Genomic DNA, 14586 nt, shown 5'->3' on the forward strand with positions numbered 1-14586 from the left:
CCATCTTTTCAAAACAAACTAGATAAGATACAGATTGGATCTAGCGAAGATGTGAACGACCTCAACTATGATTGTGATGTTGGGGAACGTAGCAGAATTTTAAAATTTTCTAAGCATCACCAAGATCAATCTATGGAGTCATCTAGCAACGAGGGAGAGAGGAGTGCATCTACATACCCTTGTAGATCACGAGCGGAAGCGTTCAAGAGAACGGGGTTGATGGAGTCGTACTCGACGTGATCCAAATCACCGAAGATCCTAGTGCCGAACGGACGGCACCTTCGCGTTCAACACACGTACGGAGCGAGGACGTCTCCCACGCCTTGATCCAGCAAGGAGGAGGGAGAGGTTGACGAAGAGGCCTCCAACAGCAGCACGACGGCGTGGTGGTGATGAAGCTGCAGTACTCCGGCAGGGCTTCGCCAAGCTCTTATGGAGGAGGAGAGGTGTTGGGGAGGGGAGGGGCTGCGCCTAGGATGTTCTCTATAGCCCTCTCCTCACCCCTCTATTTATAGGGGAAAGGGGAAGGGGGCCGGCCCCCTCTAGATGAGATCTAGAGGGGGGGCGGCGACCAAGGGGAGGGGGGCTTGCCCCCCAAGCAAGGGGGCGCCCCCCCTTAGGGTTTCCCCCAACCCTAGGCGCATGGGCCCTAGGGGGTGTGGCGCCCCAGCCCACTTGGGCTGGTTCCCTTCTCCATACATCCCATAAGGTCCTCCGGAAGAAGTGGACCCTCCCGATCGACCCCCGGAACCCCTCCGGTGGCCCCGGTACAATACCGATATGCCCCCGAAACTTTCCGGCGACCATATGACAGCTTTCCATATATAAATCTTTACCTCCGGACCATTCCGGAACTCCTCGTGACGTCCGGGACTCCTAACAACATTCGGTAATCACATACAAGTCTTCCTAACAACCCTAGCGTCACCGAACCTTAAGTGTGTAGACCCTACGGGTTCGGGAGACATGCAGACATGACCGAGACGACTCTCAGGTCAATAACCAACAACGGGATGTGGATACCCATGTTGGCTCCCACATGCTCCACGATGATCTCATCGGATGAACCACGATGTCGAGGATTCAATCAATCCGTATACAATTCCCTTTGTCAATCGGTACGTTACTTGTCCGAGACTCGATCGTCGGTATCCCAATACCTTGTTCAGTCTCGTTACCGGCAAATCACTTTACTCGTACCGTAATGCATGATCCCGTGATCAACCACTTGATCACATTGAGCTCATTATGATGATGCATTACCGAGTGGGCCCAGAGATACCTCTCCGTCATACGGAGTGACAAATCCCAGTCTCGATTCGTGCCAACCCAACAGACACTTTCGGAGATACCTGTAATGTACCTTTATAGTCACCTAGTTATGTTGTGACATTTGGCACACCCAAGGCACTCCTACGGTATCCGGGAGTTGCATAATCTCATGGTCTAAGGAAATGATACTTGACATTCAGAAAAGCTACAGCAAACGAACTACACGATCTTTGAGCTAAGCTTAGGATTGGGTCTTGTCCATCACATCATTCTCCTAATGATGTGATCCCGTTATCAATGACATCTAATGTCCATAGTCAGGAAACCATGACTATCCTTTGATCAACGAGCTAGTCAACTAGAGGCTCACTAGGGATGTGTTGTGGTCTATGTATTCACACATGTATTATGATTTCCGGATAACACAATTATAGCATGAACAATAGACAATTATCATGAACAAAGAAATATAATAATAACCATTTTATTATTGCCTCTAGGGCATATTTCCAACAGTCTCCCACTTGCACTAGAGTCAATATTCTAGTTACATTGTGATGAATCGAACACCCATGCAGTTCTGGTGTTGATCATGTTTTGCTCTAGGGAGAGGTTTAGTCAACGGATCTGCTACATTCAGGTCCATATTTACTTTACAAATCTCTATGTCTCCATTTTGAACACTTTCACGAATGGAGTTGAAGCGACGCTTGATATGCCTGGTCTTCCTGTGAAACCTGGGCTCCTTGGCAAGGGCAATAGCTCCAGTGTTGTCACAGAAGAGAGTCATGGGGCCCGACGCATTGGGTATGACTCCTAGGTCGGTAATGAACTCCTTCACCCAGACTGCTTCTTGTGCTGCCTCCGAGGCTGCCATGTACTCCGCTTCACATGTAGATCCCGCCACAATGCTTTGCTTGCAACTGCACCAGCTTACTGCCCCACCATTCAGAATATACATGTATCCGGTTTGTGATTTAGAGTCATCCAGATCTGTGTCGAAGCTAGCATCGACGTAACCCTTTACGACGAGCTCTTTGTCACCTCCATAAACGAGAAACAGTTCCTTAGTCCTTTTCAGGTACTTCAGGATATTCTTGACCGTTGTCCAGTGTTCCATGCCGGGATTACTTTGGTACCTTCCTACCAAACTCACGGCAAGGTTTACATCAGGTCTGGTACATAGCATAGCATACATGATAGACCCTATGGCCGAGGCATAGGGGACGACACTCATCTTTTCTCTATCTTCTGCTGTGGTCAGGCATTGAGCCGTGCTCAATCTCGTACCTTGCAATACAGGCAAGAACCCCTTCTTTGACTGATCCATTTTGAACTTCTTCAATATCTTGTCAAGGTACGTACTCTGTGAAAGACCAATGAGGCGTCTCGATCTATCTCTATAGATCTTGATGCCTAATATATAAGCAGCTTCTCCAAGGTCCTTCATTGAAAAATACTTGTTCAAGTAGGCCTTTATGCTTTCCAAGAATTCTATATCATTTCCCATCAACAGTATGTCATTCACATACAATAAGAGAAATGCTATAGAGCTCCCACTCACTTTCTTGTAAATGCAGGCTTCTCCATAAGTCTGCATAAACCCAAACGCTTTGATCATCTCATCAAAACGAATGTTCCAACTCCGAGATGCTTGCACCAGCCCATAAATCGAGCGTTGGAGCTTGCACACCTTGTCAGCATTCTTAGGATCGACAAAACCTTCCGGCTGCATCATATACAATTCTTCCTTAAGGAAACCATTAAGGAATGCCGTTTTGACGTTCATGTGCCATATCTCATAATCATAGAATGCGGCAATTGCTAACATGATTCGGACGGATTTCAGCTTCGCTACGGGTGAGAAAGTCTTATCATAGTCAACCCCTTGAACTTGTCGATAACCCTTAGCGACAAGCCGAGCTTTATAGATGGTCACATTACCATCCGCGTCTGTCTTCTTCTTAAAGATCCATTTATTTTCTATGGCTCGCCGATCAACGGGCAAGTCAGTCAAAGTCCATACTTCGTTTTCATACATGGATCCTATCTCGGATTTCATGGCTTCCAGCCATTTGTCGGAATCCGGGCCCGCCATCGCTTCTTCACAGTTCGAAGGTTCACCGTTGTCTAACAACATGATTTCCAAGACAGGGTTGCCATACCACTCTGGTGCAGAACGTGTCCTTGTGGACCTATGAAGTTCAGTAGCAACTTGATCTGAAGTTTCATGATCATCATCATCAACTTCCTCTCTAGTCGGTGCAGGCACCTCAGGAACATTTTCTTGAGCTGCACCACTTACCGGTTCAAGAGGTAATACTTCATCAAGTTCTACCTTCCTCCCACTTATTTCTTTCGAGAGAAACTCTTTCTCTAGAAAGGACCCATTCTTGGCAACAAAGATCTTGCCTTCGGATCTGAGGTAGAAGGTATACCCAACAGTTTCTTTAGGGTATCCTATGAAGACGCATTTTTCTGATTTGGGTTCGAGCTTTTCAGGTTGAAGTTTCTTGACATAAGCATCGCATCCCCAAACTTTTAGAAACGACAACTTAGGTTTCTTCCCAAACCATAATTCATACGGTGTCATCTCAACGAATTTCGACGGAGCCCTATTTAAAGTGAATGCGGCAGCCTCTAAAGCATAGCCCCAAAATGATAGCGGTAAATCGGTAAGAGACATCATAGATCGCACCATATCTAATAGAGTGCGATTACGACGTTCGGACACACCATTACGCTGAGGTGTCCCAGGCGGCGTTAGTTGTGAAACTATTCCACATTTTCTTAAGTGTGTGCCAAATTCATGACTCAAGTATTCTCCCCCACGATCTGATCGTAAGAACTTGATTTTTCTGTCACGTTGATTCTCAACCTCACTCTGAAATTCCTTGAACTTTTCAAAGGTCTCAGACTTGTGTTTCATTAAGTAGACATACCCATATCTACTCAAGTCATCAGTGAGGGTGAGAACATAACGATAGCCACCGCGAGCCTCAACACTTATTGGACCGCACACATCAGGATGTATGATTTCCAATAAGTTGGTTGCTCGCTCCATTGTTCCTGAGAACAGAGTCTTGGTCATTTTACCCATGAGGCATGGTTCACACGTGTCAAATAATTCGTAATCAAGAGACTCTAAAAGTCCATCTGCATGGAGCTTCTTCATGCGTTTGACACCTATGTGACCAAGGCGGAAGTGCCACAAGTATGTGGGACTATCATTATCAACCTTACATCTTTTGGTATTCACACTATGAATATGTGTAGCATTACGCTCGAGATTCATTAAGAATAAACCATTCGCCATCGGAGCATGACCATAAAACATATCTCTCATACAAATAGAACAACCATTATTCTCAGATTTAAATGAGTAGCCATCTCGTATTAGACGAGATCCTGATACAATGTTCATGCTCAAAGCTGGCACTAAATAACAATTATTGAGGTTTAAAACTAATCCCGTAGGTAAATGTAGAGGTAGCATGCCGACGGCGATCACATCGACCTTGCAACCATTCCCGACGCGCATCATCACCTCGTCTTTCGCCAGTCTCCGTTTATTCCACAGCTCCTGCTTTGAGTTATAAATATGAGCAACCGCACCGGTATCAAATACCCAGGAGCTACTACGAGTACTGGTAAGGTACACATCAATTACATGTATATCACATATACCTTTCGTGATGCCGGCCTTCTTGTCCGCTAAGTATTTGGGGCAGTTCCGCTTCCAGTGACCACTTCCCTTGCAATAAAAACACTCAGTCTCGGGCTTGGGTCCATTCTTTGGCTTCTTCCCGGCATCTTGCTTGCCGGGCGCGGCAACTCCCTTGCCGTCCTTCTTGAAGTTCTTCTTACCCTTGCCTTTCTTGAACTTAGTGGTTTTATTCACCATCAATACTTGATGTTCCTTTTTGACTTCTACCTCTGCTGATTTCAGCATTGAATATACCTCAGGAATGGTCTTTTCCATCCCCTGCATATTGAAGTTCATCACAAAGCTCTTGTAGCTCGGTGGAAGCGACTGAAGGATTCTGTCAATGACCGCGTCATCCGGGAGATTAACTCCCAGCTGAGTCAAGCGGTTATGCAACCTAGACATTTTGAGTATGTGCTCACTGACAGAACTATTTTCCTCCATCTTACAGCTGAAGAACTTGTCGGAGACTTCATATCTCTCGACCCGGGCATGAGCTTGAAAAACCATTTTCAGCTCTTCGAACATCTCATATGCTCCGTGTCTCTCAAAACGCTTTTGGAGCCCCGATTCTAAGCTGTAAAGCATGCCGCATTGAACGAGAGAGTAATCATCAGCACGTGTCTGCCAAGCGTTCATAACATTTTGGTTCTGTGGGACGGGTGCATCACCTAGCGGTGCTTCTAGGACATAATCTTTCTTGGCAGCTATGAGGATGATCCTCAGGTTCCAGACCCAGTCCGTATAGTTGCTGCCATCGTTTTTCAGCTTGGTTTTCTCTATGAACGCGTTGAAGTTGAGGACAACGTTGGCCATTTGATCTACAAGACATATTGTAAAGATTTTAGACTAAGTTCATGATAATTAAGTTCATATAATCAAATTATTCAATGAACTCCCACTCAGATAGACATCCCTCCAGTCATCTAAGTATAACATGATCCGAGTTAACTAGGCCGTGTCCGATCATCACGTGAGACGGACTAGAAACATCGGTGAACATCTTCATGTTGATCGTATCTTCTATACGACTCATGCTCGACCTTTCGGTCTTCTGTGTTCCGAGGCCATGTCTGTACATGCTAGGCTCGTCAAGTCAACCTAATTGTATTGCGTGTGTAAATCTGGCTTACACCCGTTGTATTCGAACGTTAGAATCTATCACATCCGATCATCACGTGGTGCTTCGAAACAACGAACCTTCGCAATGGTGCACAGTTAGGGGGAACACTTTCTTGAAAGTATTACGAGGGATCATCTTATTTAAGCTACCGTCGTTCTAAGCAAATAAGATGTAAAACATGATAAACATCACATGCAATCAAATAGTGACATGATATGGCCAATATCATTTGCTCCTTTGATCTCCATCTTCGGGGCTCCATGATCATCGTTGTGACCGGCATGACACCATGATCTCCATCATCATGATCTCCATCATCATGATCTCCATCATCGTGTCTTCTTGAAGTTGTCACGTCAACTATTACTTCTACTACTATGGCTAACGGTTTAGCAATAAAGTAAAGTAATTACATGACGTTTATGTTGACACGCAGGTCATAAATAAATTAAGACAACTCCTATGGCTCCTGCCGGTTGTCATACTCATCGACATGCAAGTCGTGATTCCTATTACAAGAACATGATCAATCTCATACATCACATATATCATTCATCATTCATCACAACCTTTGGTCATATCACATCACAAAACACTTGCTGCAAAAACAAGTTAGACATCCTCTAATTGTTGTTGCAAGTTTTTACGTGGCTGCTATAGGTTTCTAGCAAGAACATTTCTTACCTACGCCAAAACCACAACGTGAATTGCCAATTTCTATTTACCCTTCATAAGGACCCTGTTCATCGAATCCGATCCGACTAAAGTGGGAGAGACAGACACCCGCCAGCCACCTTATGCAACTAGTGCATGTCAGTCGGTGGAACCGGTCTCACGTAAGCGTACGTGTAAGGTTGGTCCGGGCCGCTTCATCCCACGATGCCGCCGAATCAAGATAAGACTAGTAACGGCAAGCAAATTGACAATATCGACGCCCACAACTACTTTGTGTTCTACTCGTGCATAGTAACTACGCATAGACCTAGCTCATGATGCCACTATTGGGGAACATAGCAGAATTTTAAACTTTTCTACGCATCACCAAGATCAATCTATGGAGTCATCTAGCAACGAGGGAGAGAGGAGTGCATCTACATACCCTTGTAGATCACGAGCGGAAGCGTTCAAGAGAACGGGGTTGATGGAGTCGTACTCGACGTGATCCAAATCACTGAAGATCCTAGTGCCGAACGGACGGCACCTCCGCGTTCAACACACGTACGGAGCGAGGACGTCTCCCGCGCCTTGATCCAGCAAGGAGGAGGGAGAGGTTGACGAAGAGGGCTCCAACAGCAGCATGACGACGTGGTGGTGATGAAGCTGCAGTACTCCGGCAGGGCTTCGCCAAGCTCTTATGGAGGAGGAGAGGTGTTGGAGAGGGGAGGGGCTGCGCCTTGGATGTTCTCTGCAGCCCTCCCCTCACCCCTCTATTTATAGGGGAAAGGGGAAGGGGGCCGGCCCCCTCTAGATGAGATCTAGAGGGGGGCAGCGGCCAAGGGGAGGGGGGCTTGCCCCCCAAGCAAGGGGGCGCGCCCCCTTAGGGTTTCCCCCAACCCTAGGCGCATGGGCCCTAGGGGGTGTGGCGCCCCAGCCCACTTGGGCTGGTTCCCTTCTCCATACAGCCCATAAGGCCCTCCGGAAGAAGTGGACCCTCCCGGTCGACCCCCGGAACCCCTCCAGTGGCCCCGGTACAATACCGATATGCCCCCGAAACTTTTCAGCGACCATATGACAACTTCCCATATATAAATCTTTACCTCCGGACCATTCCGGAACTCCTCGTGACGTCCGGGACTCCGAACAACATTCCGTAATCACATACAAGTCTTCCTAACAACCCTAGCGTCACCGAACCTTAAGTGTGTAGACCCTACGGGTTCGGGAGACATGCAGACATGACCGAGACGACTCTCCGGTCAATAACCAACAACGGGATCTGGATACCCATGTTGGCTCCCACATGCTCCATGATGATCTCATCGGATGAACCACGATGTCGAGGATTCAATCAATCCGTATACAATTCCCTTTGTCAATCGGTACGTTACTTGTCCGAGACTCGATCGTCGGTATCCCAATACCTTGTTTAGTCTCGTTACCGGCAAATCACTTTACTCGTACCGTAATGCATGATCCCGTGATCAACCACTTGATCACATTGAGCTCATTATGATGATGCATTACCAAGTGGGCCCAGAGATACCTCTCCGTCATACGGAGTGACAAATCCCAGTCTCGATTCATGCCAACCCAACAGACACTTTCGGAGATACCTGTAATGTACCTTTATAGTCACCTAGTTACGTTGTGACGTTTGGCACACCCAAGGCACTCCTACGGTATCCGGGAGTTGCACAATCTCATGGTATAAGGAAATGATACTTGGCATTCAGAAAAGCTACAACAAACGAACTACACGATCTTTGAGCTAAGCTTAGGATTGGGTCTTGTCCATCACATCATTCTCCTAATGATGTGATCCCGTTATCAATGACATCTAATGTCCATAGTCAGGAAACCATGACTATCCTTTGATCAACGAGCTAGTCAACTAGAGGCTCACTAGGGACGTGTTGTGGTCTATGTATTCACACATGTATTACGATTTCCGGATAACACAATTATAGCATGAACAATAGAGAATTATCATGAACAAAGAAATATAATAATAACCATTTTATTATTGCCTCTAGGGCATATTTCCAACATGTGACAATGAACGATGGGTAGCACGTGGTGGAAATTGATGGATGGGTAGTGGACAGCGGAAGGGATAACGATGTAGTGGCGGCGTGAGTAATGTGAACAGAACTCGAAACTCTAAACGAACTAGACACTAAGAGCAGCAACTTGACATGACGATGCAACCGATAATTCAACTATGCAAGCAATGAAAAGAAAATTGCAAATGCTCAGACTAGCTTGGACAAAGGATGAATAGATCTAACTTTTTGTGGCTTTTTCTTGGACAATAGGTAAGAAAATAAATCTAATCTAGGTAAAACTGAAAATTCTTGCCGAGCAACTTGAAAACTGATACCACTTGATAGAGCGCGAGGGTCCCGATCTTTCGATGAGATCATAACTATCGATTTGGTGGAGACAACTTTGACGATCCGACTACAAAAGTGCACGACGTTGCGCCTTAGCAATTGCTAAACCAATCTCTTGAGGTTACTGACGATGCCGGAAACATGATCAGCCTGACCACGAAGGTCTATTCCTGCAAGCAATCGAAGAACAAACAAGAATATGATAAAGCAATCTGAATATTGCGAATATATATGAAGTATTGATAATGGTGGGGATCCGTAAGCGGTCTTGGTCTGGTCGTTGGACACAAACGAAGTACACGAAGTTGCAATGGCTAACTTTTAATTAAACAAATCTCCAGCAAAAAGCTACTAGATGGATCTACTTATATAGGAGTAAGGGGTGGCGGCCAAGGAGGTGGGAGGACGTCCCAAGGCAGCCTAAAACTAACCCTAGGTCGTACAAGGCTCATGGGCCCAAGTGGAGGTGACGCAACACCTTTGGACTTGTTGTTTGACTCGGATTCTGCTGCAGTGTCAGATTATTTCGTCGATATCTCAATGCTCAAGACGAATTTGAAGGTGATTCTAATTGGGTTGGAAAGAGCACGGAATCTACTTTCCAACAAAAAAAGAATCACCCAATTCGGAGTCCGTATGAAAAAGTTGTTGACGTTTTGAGTCAGGTATGTCTGTGCAGTCCGAATCTGAATTCGGAACGTGAGAGACTTGGACTCTATCTTATCTTGGCCCAAAAGTGACATGAGAGAACTTTTTGAACAGAACCTAAACTTTTCCTTTTTCCCTTATCTTCATATGTGGATTGTACAAATGTCTCATACACCTGCAATTAGACAAAATACAAAAATGTGTGAAGTATTTTTGTTCTAGATGACATAAATAAATTATTGCATAGTTTGCATTAGAAATCACCTCACAAATGTACATGTATGCAATATTTTTGGTTGTATCCAAGGTAGTCATGTCCTCATCATATATATGGTTTGCCGTCAAATCGACAGTATAGCAGTGATCTCAATTTTATGAGATGCAGACATATTTTTTCTTTCATTGATAGCATTCTTTGCTGCTACATTAGTTATGCACCATTCAGGGACATTCCATGCCTTCTCTTTCTTCGGCCGATTCTCTATGTAGTGCATTAAAGCTCATTTTTTGTGCACCTCAACTTTTTAATTAATCGAAGGCCCAAAACCCGTTACCGTATTTTCAATTTTTCAACACTTCTATTTGCTTTGTAGAGCAATCAAACTCATCCAATAGTTGGTTACCATTTCTATTTATTCATCTTATGGCTTTATGCTCTGGCAATGTCCTGTCTTTTCTTTTCCAAATCAGCTTGGGTTCAGAATGTTTCTCAGGATATTCAATATCTGTATGTGTCACATGTGTGATATTCATAGAAATAAATATATAATCAGTCTCTTCAGGTGCTACATGCGTGTTCTCATCAAAGGCTTATGGTTTTTTTTAAACAAATAGCAGTCTCTGAAGCAATCACAAGTATATCAACTCATGAAGAGAGAGGAAAGATAATATGGGAATACAGGCACCTCCACAGAAAAAATGATTCATATATGCCTCTCTTTCTAGTGTTCTCACATGCGGTAGCTGGGAAAATATCACATAGCTGGTGATTGGCGGCTTAGCGCACTCAAGTTGATTAATGTTGATTTTACTCATGCATGACCCAGTATACAAAAATTACAGGGTCTTCATTGATGAATACAGGGAGGAGAGGACTGCAGCAGCAGGTACTACATTTGAAATGTCTACTGTTTTTCACATTTGTAATTCTTGCATCCACCATTCATTGAGAAATCTTTATTAATTAGTACATGATGTAACAACAGGGTTCTTGTTGTGCATCGGGTTACACTGAATCAAGCTACACTCCAGGTATTACATTACAGACAAGAAGAGGAGTCTCAGAGTACGTTTCGGTGAAGTAAATAAAATTTTGCGGATCCTTTTTGTGCAGTGGGTGACTCGTTAAATTTGTTGCTCAGCCATGGAGCCACCGAAGCATTCTTTCTTCTGCATTGGACATGGTCTGCTACGACTATTTTGACAGCAGCCTTGAAGCTGCAGTACTCCCTTTGTTACGGGCTTATCTTGCAGATTCTTTTTTAAAAGGAGATGTCTTTCTGGTAGTTGCTGCCGTATGGTGCTTGTTTGTGAAACATTATCCTCAGTTCGTGTGACATTTCCAGATAAACAAAAAAGTCATATTCTCGCTGCAATGTATATATGGTGTTGTATCGCATTTGATGTTACTACAATAGCGGAATTAATGTATATCCCAGTTTGTTAATAGCTGTTTCAATCCCATGTTTGCAAATTTGACCGATTACAAATTGCGCACACTCAAGTATGTAATTTTGAAGAGAGATCCTCCCTAATTTTCCATCACAAGGGTTTGAATTGGTACCCTAGGTGGTTGCAAGCCTATTTTTATCAACAAAGACGAACCTTTCGAGAGCACTTCGGGTTTGAATGGGACCTTGCGTCATTTGGCGCAACGGAGCAGCCAAGCCCAGTTTGCCTCGTACTGGTAAATACTACGGAAGCTTGGGTCGTTAGTCTGGTTGGCATACCTTGGAAACTTTGACTCACTCATGCGGTCATGCCATGTCCGAGTTTGACTCCCCTTGGCCGAGCCCGACTCACCACTGGCATGGTTGAGTTAAACTCTCCATGGTTGAGTCCGACTCATCCATGGTTGTGTCCGACTCCTCTGGCCAAGTCTAACCCACCCCTGCAATGGCCGAACCCGAGCAAGTTTGACTCACCCATGAAGTGGTCTAGTCTGACTCCTCTGGTTGAGTATGACTCACCCATGCAAGCAATGAGCGAGTTGAGACTCCTCTGGTCGATTCCGACTCACCCCTGCAATGTGTCGGAGTTGAATCCGACGGATCTCGGGTACGGGGTCCCGAACTACTGATCTTGTCTAGATGGAAACATAACAAATAGGCACACGATGTTTTACCCAGGTTCTGCCCCTCTCGAAAAGGTAAAACCCTATGTCAGGCTTCAGTTGTTTTGATTTTAGATGGGGTACAAAGTACAGAATGACGTACCTCGAGATTGTATGTGAATTAATATAACCCTATGGTCTAAACCATGTAGGTCGGTTACATCGAGGGATAAACATGTCGATGATTGAAATGTGTCTTGAAGTATGCGCCAAGTCTTCTGAGGATTTCATCTTGAATATGCCGTGGGGAATGGCAAATGTGGCCCACTTGACGGTGTATTGGATTAGGAGGTGCACACCATATCTGCCTATCATTCATGGGTTGGGACTAAGACCCACGAACAACTGAAGAATGGGTTGTGCAAGTCATGACCCTCAGCGTACTCAAGATGAAATTCTCCGAAGACTTGACGTATACTTCAAGCCATATTCAAATGATCGACATGTTATATATCCCTAGTTATAGTCAAAATAGTTGCAACCCTACATACCCTCGGTGCCTATATAAGCCGAGGGGTTTAGTCTGTAGAGGCAATGTTTTAGAGTCTAGAGCTCACACATACGATCTCGAGGTAGATCGTCATGTAGTTTGTACCCCATCCACAATTATACAATATAAACAGGACGTAGAGTTTTACCTCTTTGAGAGGGACCGAACCTAGGTAAATATTGTGTCCCCTTTACTTCCTATTACCATCGTGCGAAGATTGCCAACTAGGGCCCCCTACTCGAGACCCACCAGTTTTAGCACCGACAACACTTGTCGGTTGTCTGGGGGTCCTCGGCCCAACCCATGACTGGGGTCGATGTGGTTAGCACCCCCTAATCCAGAATACCATCAGTAGCCCCTAAACTGGTCTTTCAAGCTAAGGATAGGTCCTCGAATGACTTGCCCTCTATTACTGATCTTCGGCCTTGCAAACCGGTTCATCATTTCTTTTTGCATCTCCCTTCATTGTAAACATGCTTTAGTCTAAGTAGTGATACATGTTGAACATCCGAGGAGCTCCAACCAAGCTCCCTCAGTAGTACTTTTCTTTACATTGGATCCAAAGATTCATGCCTGGGTAGCTTAATGGTGAAGTTTCCTAGTGATTAAGTGGGTGAGTCGATTAGGTCGTGTTCTCACAATTTTGAACGAAAACCGAACCGCCACCACATACTATAGAACTGGAAAGTCCTATAGTAGTCATTATGCCGGGTTTTACTGTGGCTCAAGGCTGTTGCTATTGGCACGTCCTGTCAATAAAGGGATCGTGTACCACGGCATTTTTAATAAAATCCCTCGACTCATGTGCATACATAACACACGTCGTGTTGGAAACCGGCGAAATTACCGCGCGGTATCGTGCCGTTTGGTATTTTTACTGGCCTATAAAGGATGTCAATGAATCCAATCCGTTCTCACGCCTTACCCCTTGCTCCCTGCGCCTGAATTCCCAAAGCTCCAATGCCCGTAGTGTCGGTGTCAAAACCGGCAGATCTCGGGTAGGGGGTCCCAAGCTGTGTGTCTTAGGATCAATGGTAACAAGGGACAATAGGGACATGATGTTTACCCAGGTTCGGGCTCTCTTAAAGGAGATAAAACCCTATGTCATGTTTGATTGTATTCAATGTGTTGTTGGGGGGAACGCAGTATTTCAAAATTTTACCTACGATCATGCAAGATCTATCTAGGAGATGCATAGCAGCGGGAGGGGAGAGTGTGTCTACGAACCCTCGTAGACCGAAAGCGGAAGCATTTAGTAACGCGGTTGATGTAATTGAACGTCTTCGCGATCCAACCGCTCCAAGTACCGAACGTACGGCACCTCCGCGTTCAGCACACGTTCAGCTCGATGACATCCCTGATAACCCACAAGTATAGGGGATTGCAATAGTTTTCGAGGGTAGAGTATTCAACCCAAATTTATTGATTCGACACAAGGGGAGCCAAAGAATATTCTCAAGTATTAGCAGCTGAGTTGTCAATTCAACCACACCTGGAAATTTAATATTTGCAGCAAAGTATTTAGTAGCGAAGTAATATGATAGTAGTGGTAATGATAGCAAAAGTAATATTTTTGAGTTTATAGTGATTGTGACAATAGCAGTGGAAAAGTAAATAAGCAAAGAACAATATATGGAAAGCTCGTAGGCAATGGATCGATGATGGAGAATTATGCCGGATGTGATTATTCATGCTACATTTATAACATAGGGTGACACAGAACTAGCTCTAATTCATTAATGTAATGTAGGTATGTATTCCGAATATAGTCATACGTGCTTATGGAAAAGAACTTGCATGACATCTTTTGTCCTACCCTCCCGTGGCAGCGGGGTCCTATTGGAAACAAAGGGATATTAAGGCCTCCTTTTAATAGAGTACCGGACCAAAGCATTAACACATAGTGAATACATGAACTCCTCAAATTACGGTCATCATCGGGAGTGGTCCTGATTATTGCCA

The sequence above is a fragment of the Triticum urartu genome, chromosome 6 (genome assembly GCF_003073215.2).
Source record: "Triticum urartu cultivar G1812 chromosome 6, Tu2.1, whole genome shotgun sequence".
NCBI lineage: Eukaryota > Viridiplantae > Streptophyta > Magnoliopsida > Poales > Poaceae > Triticum > Triticum urartu.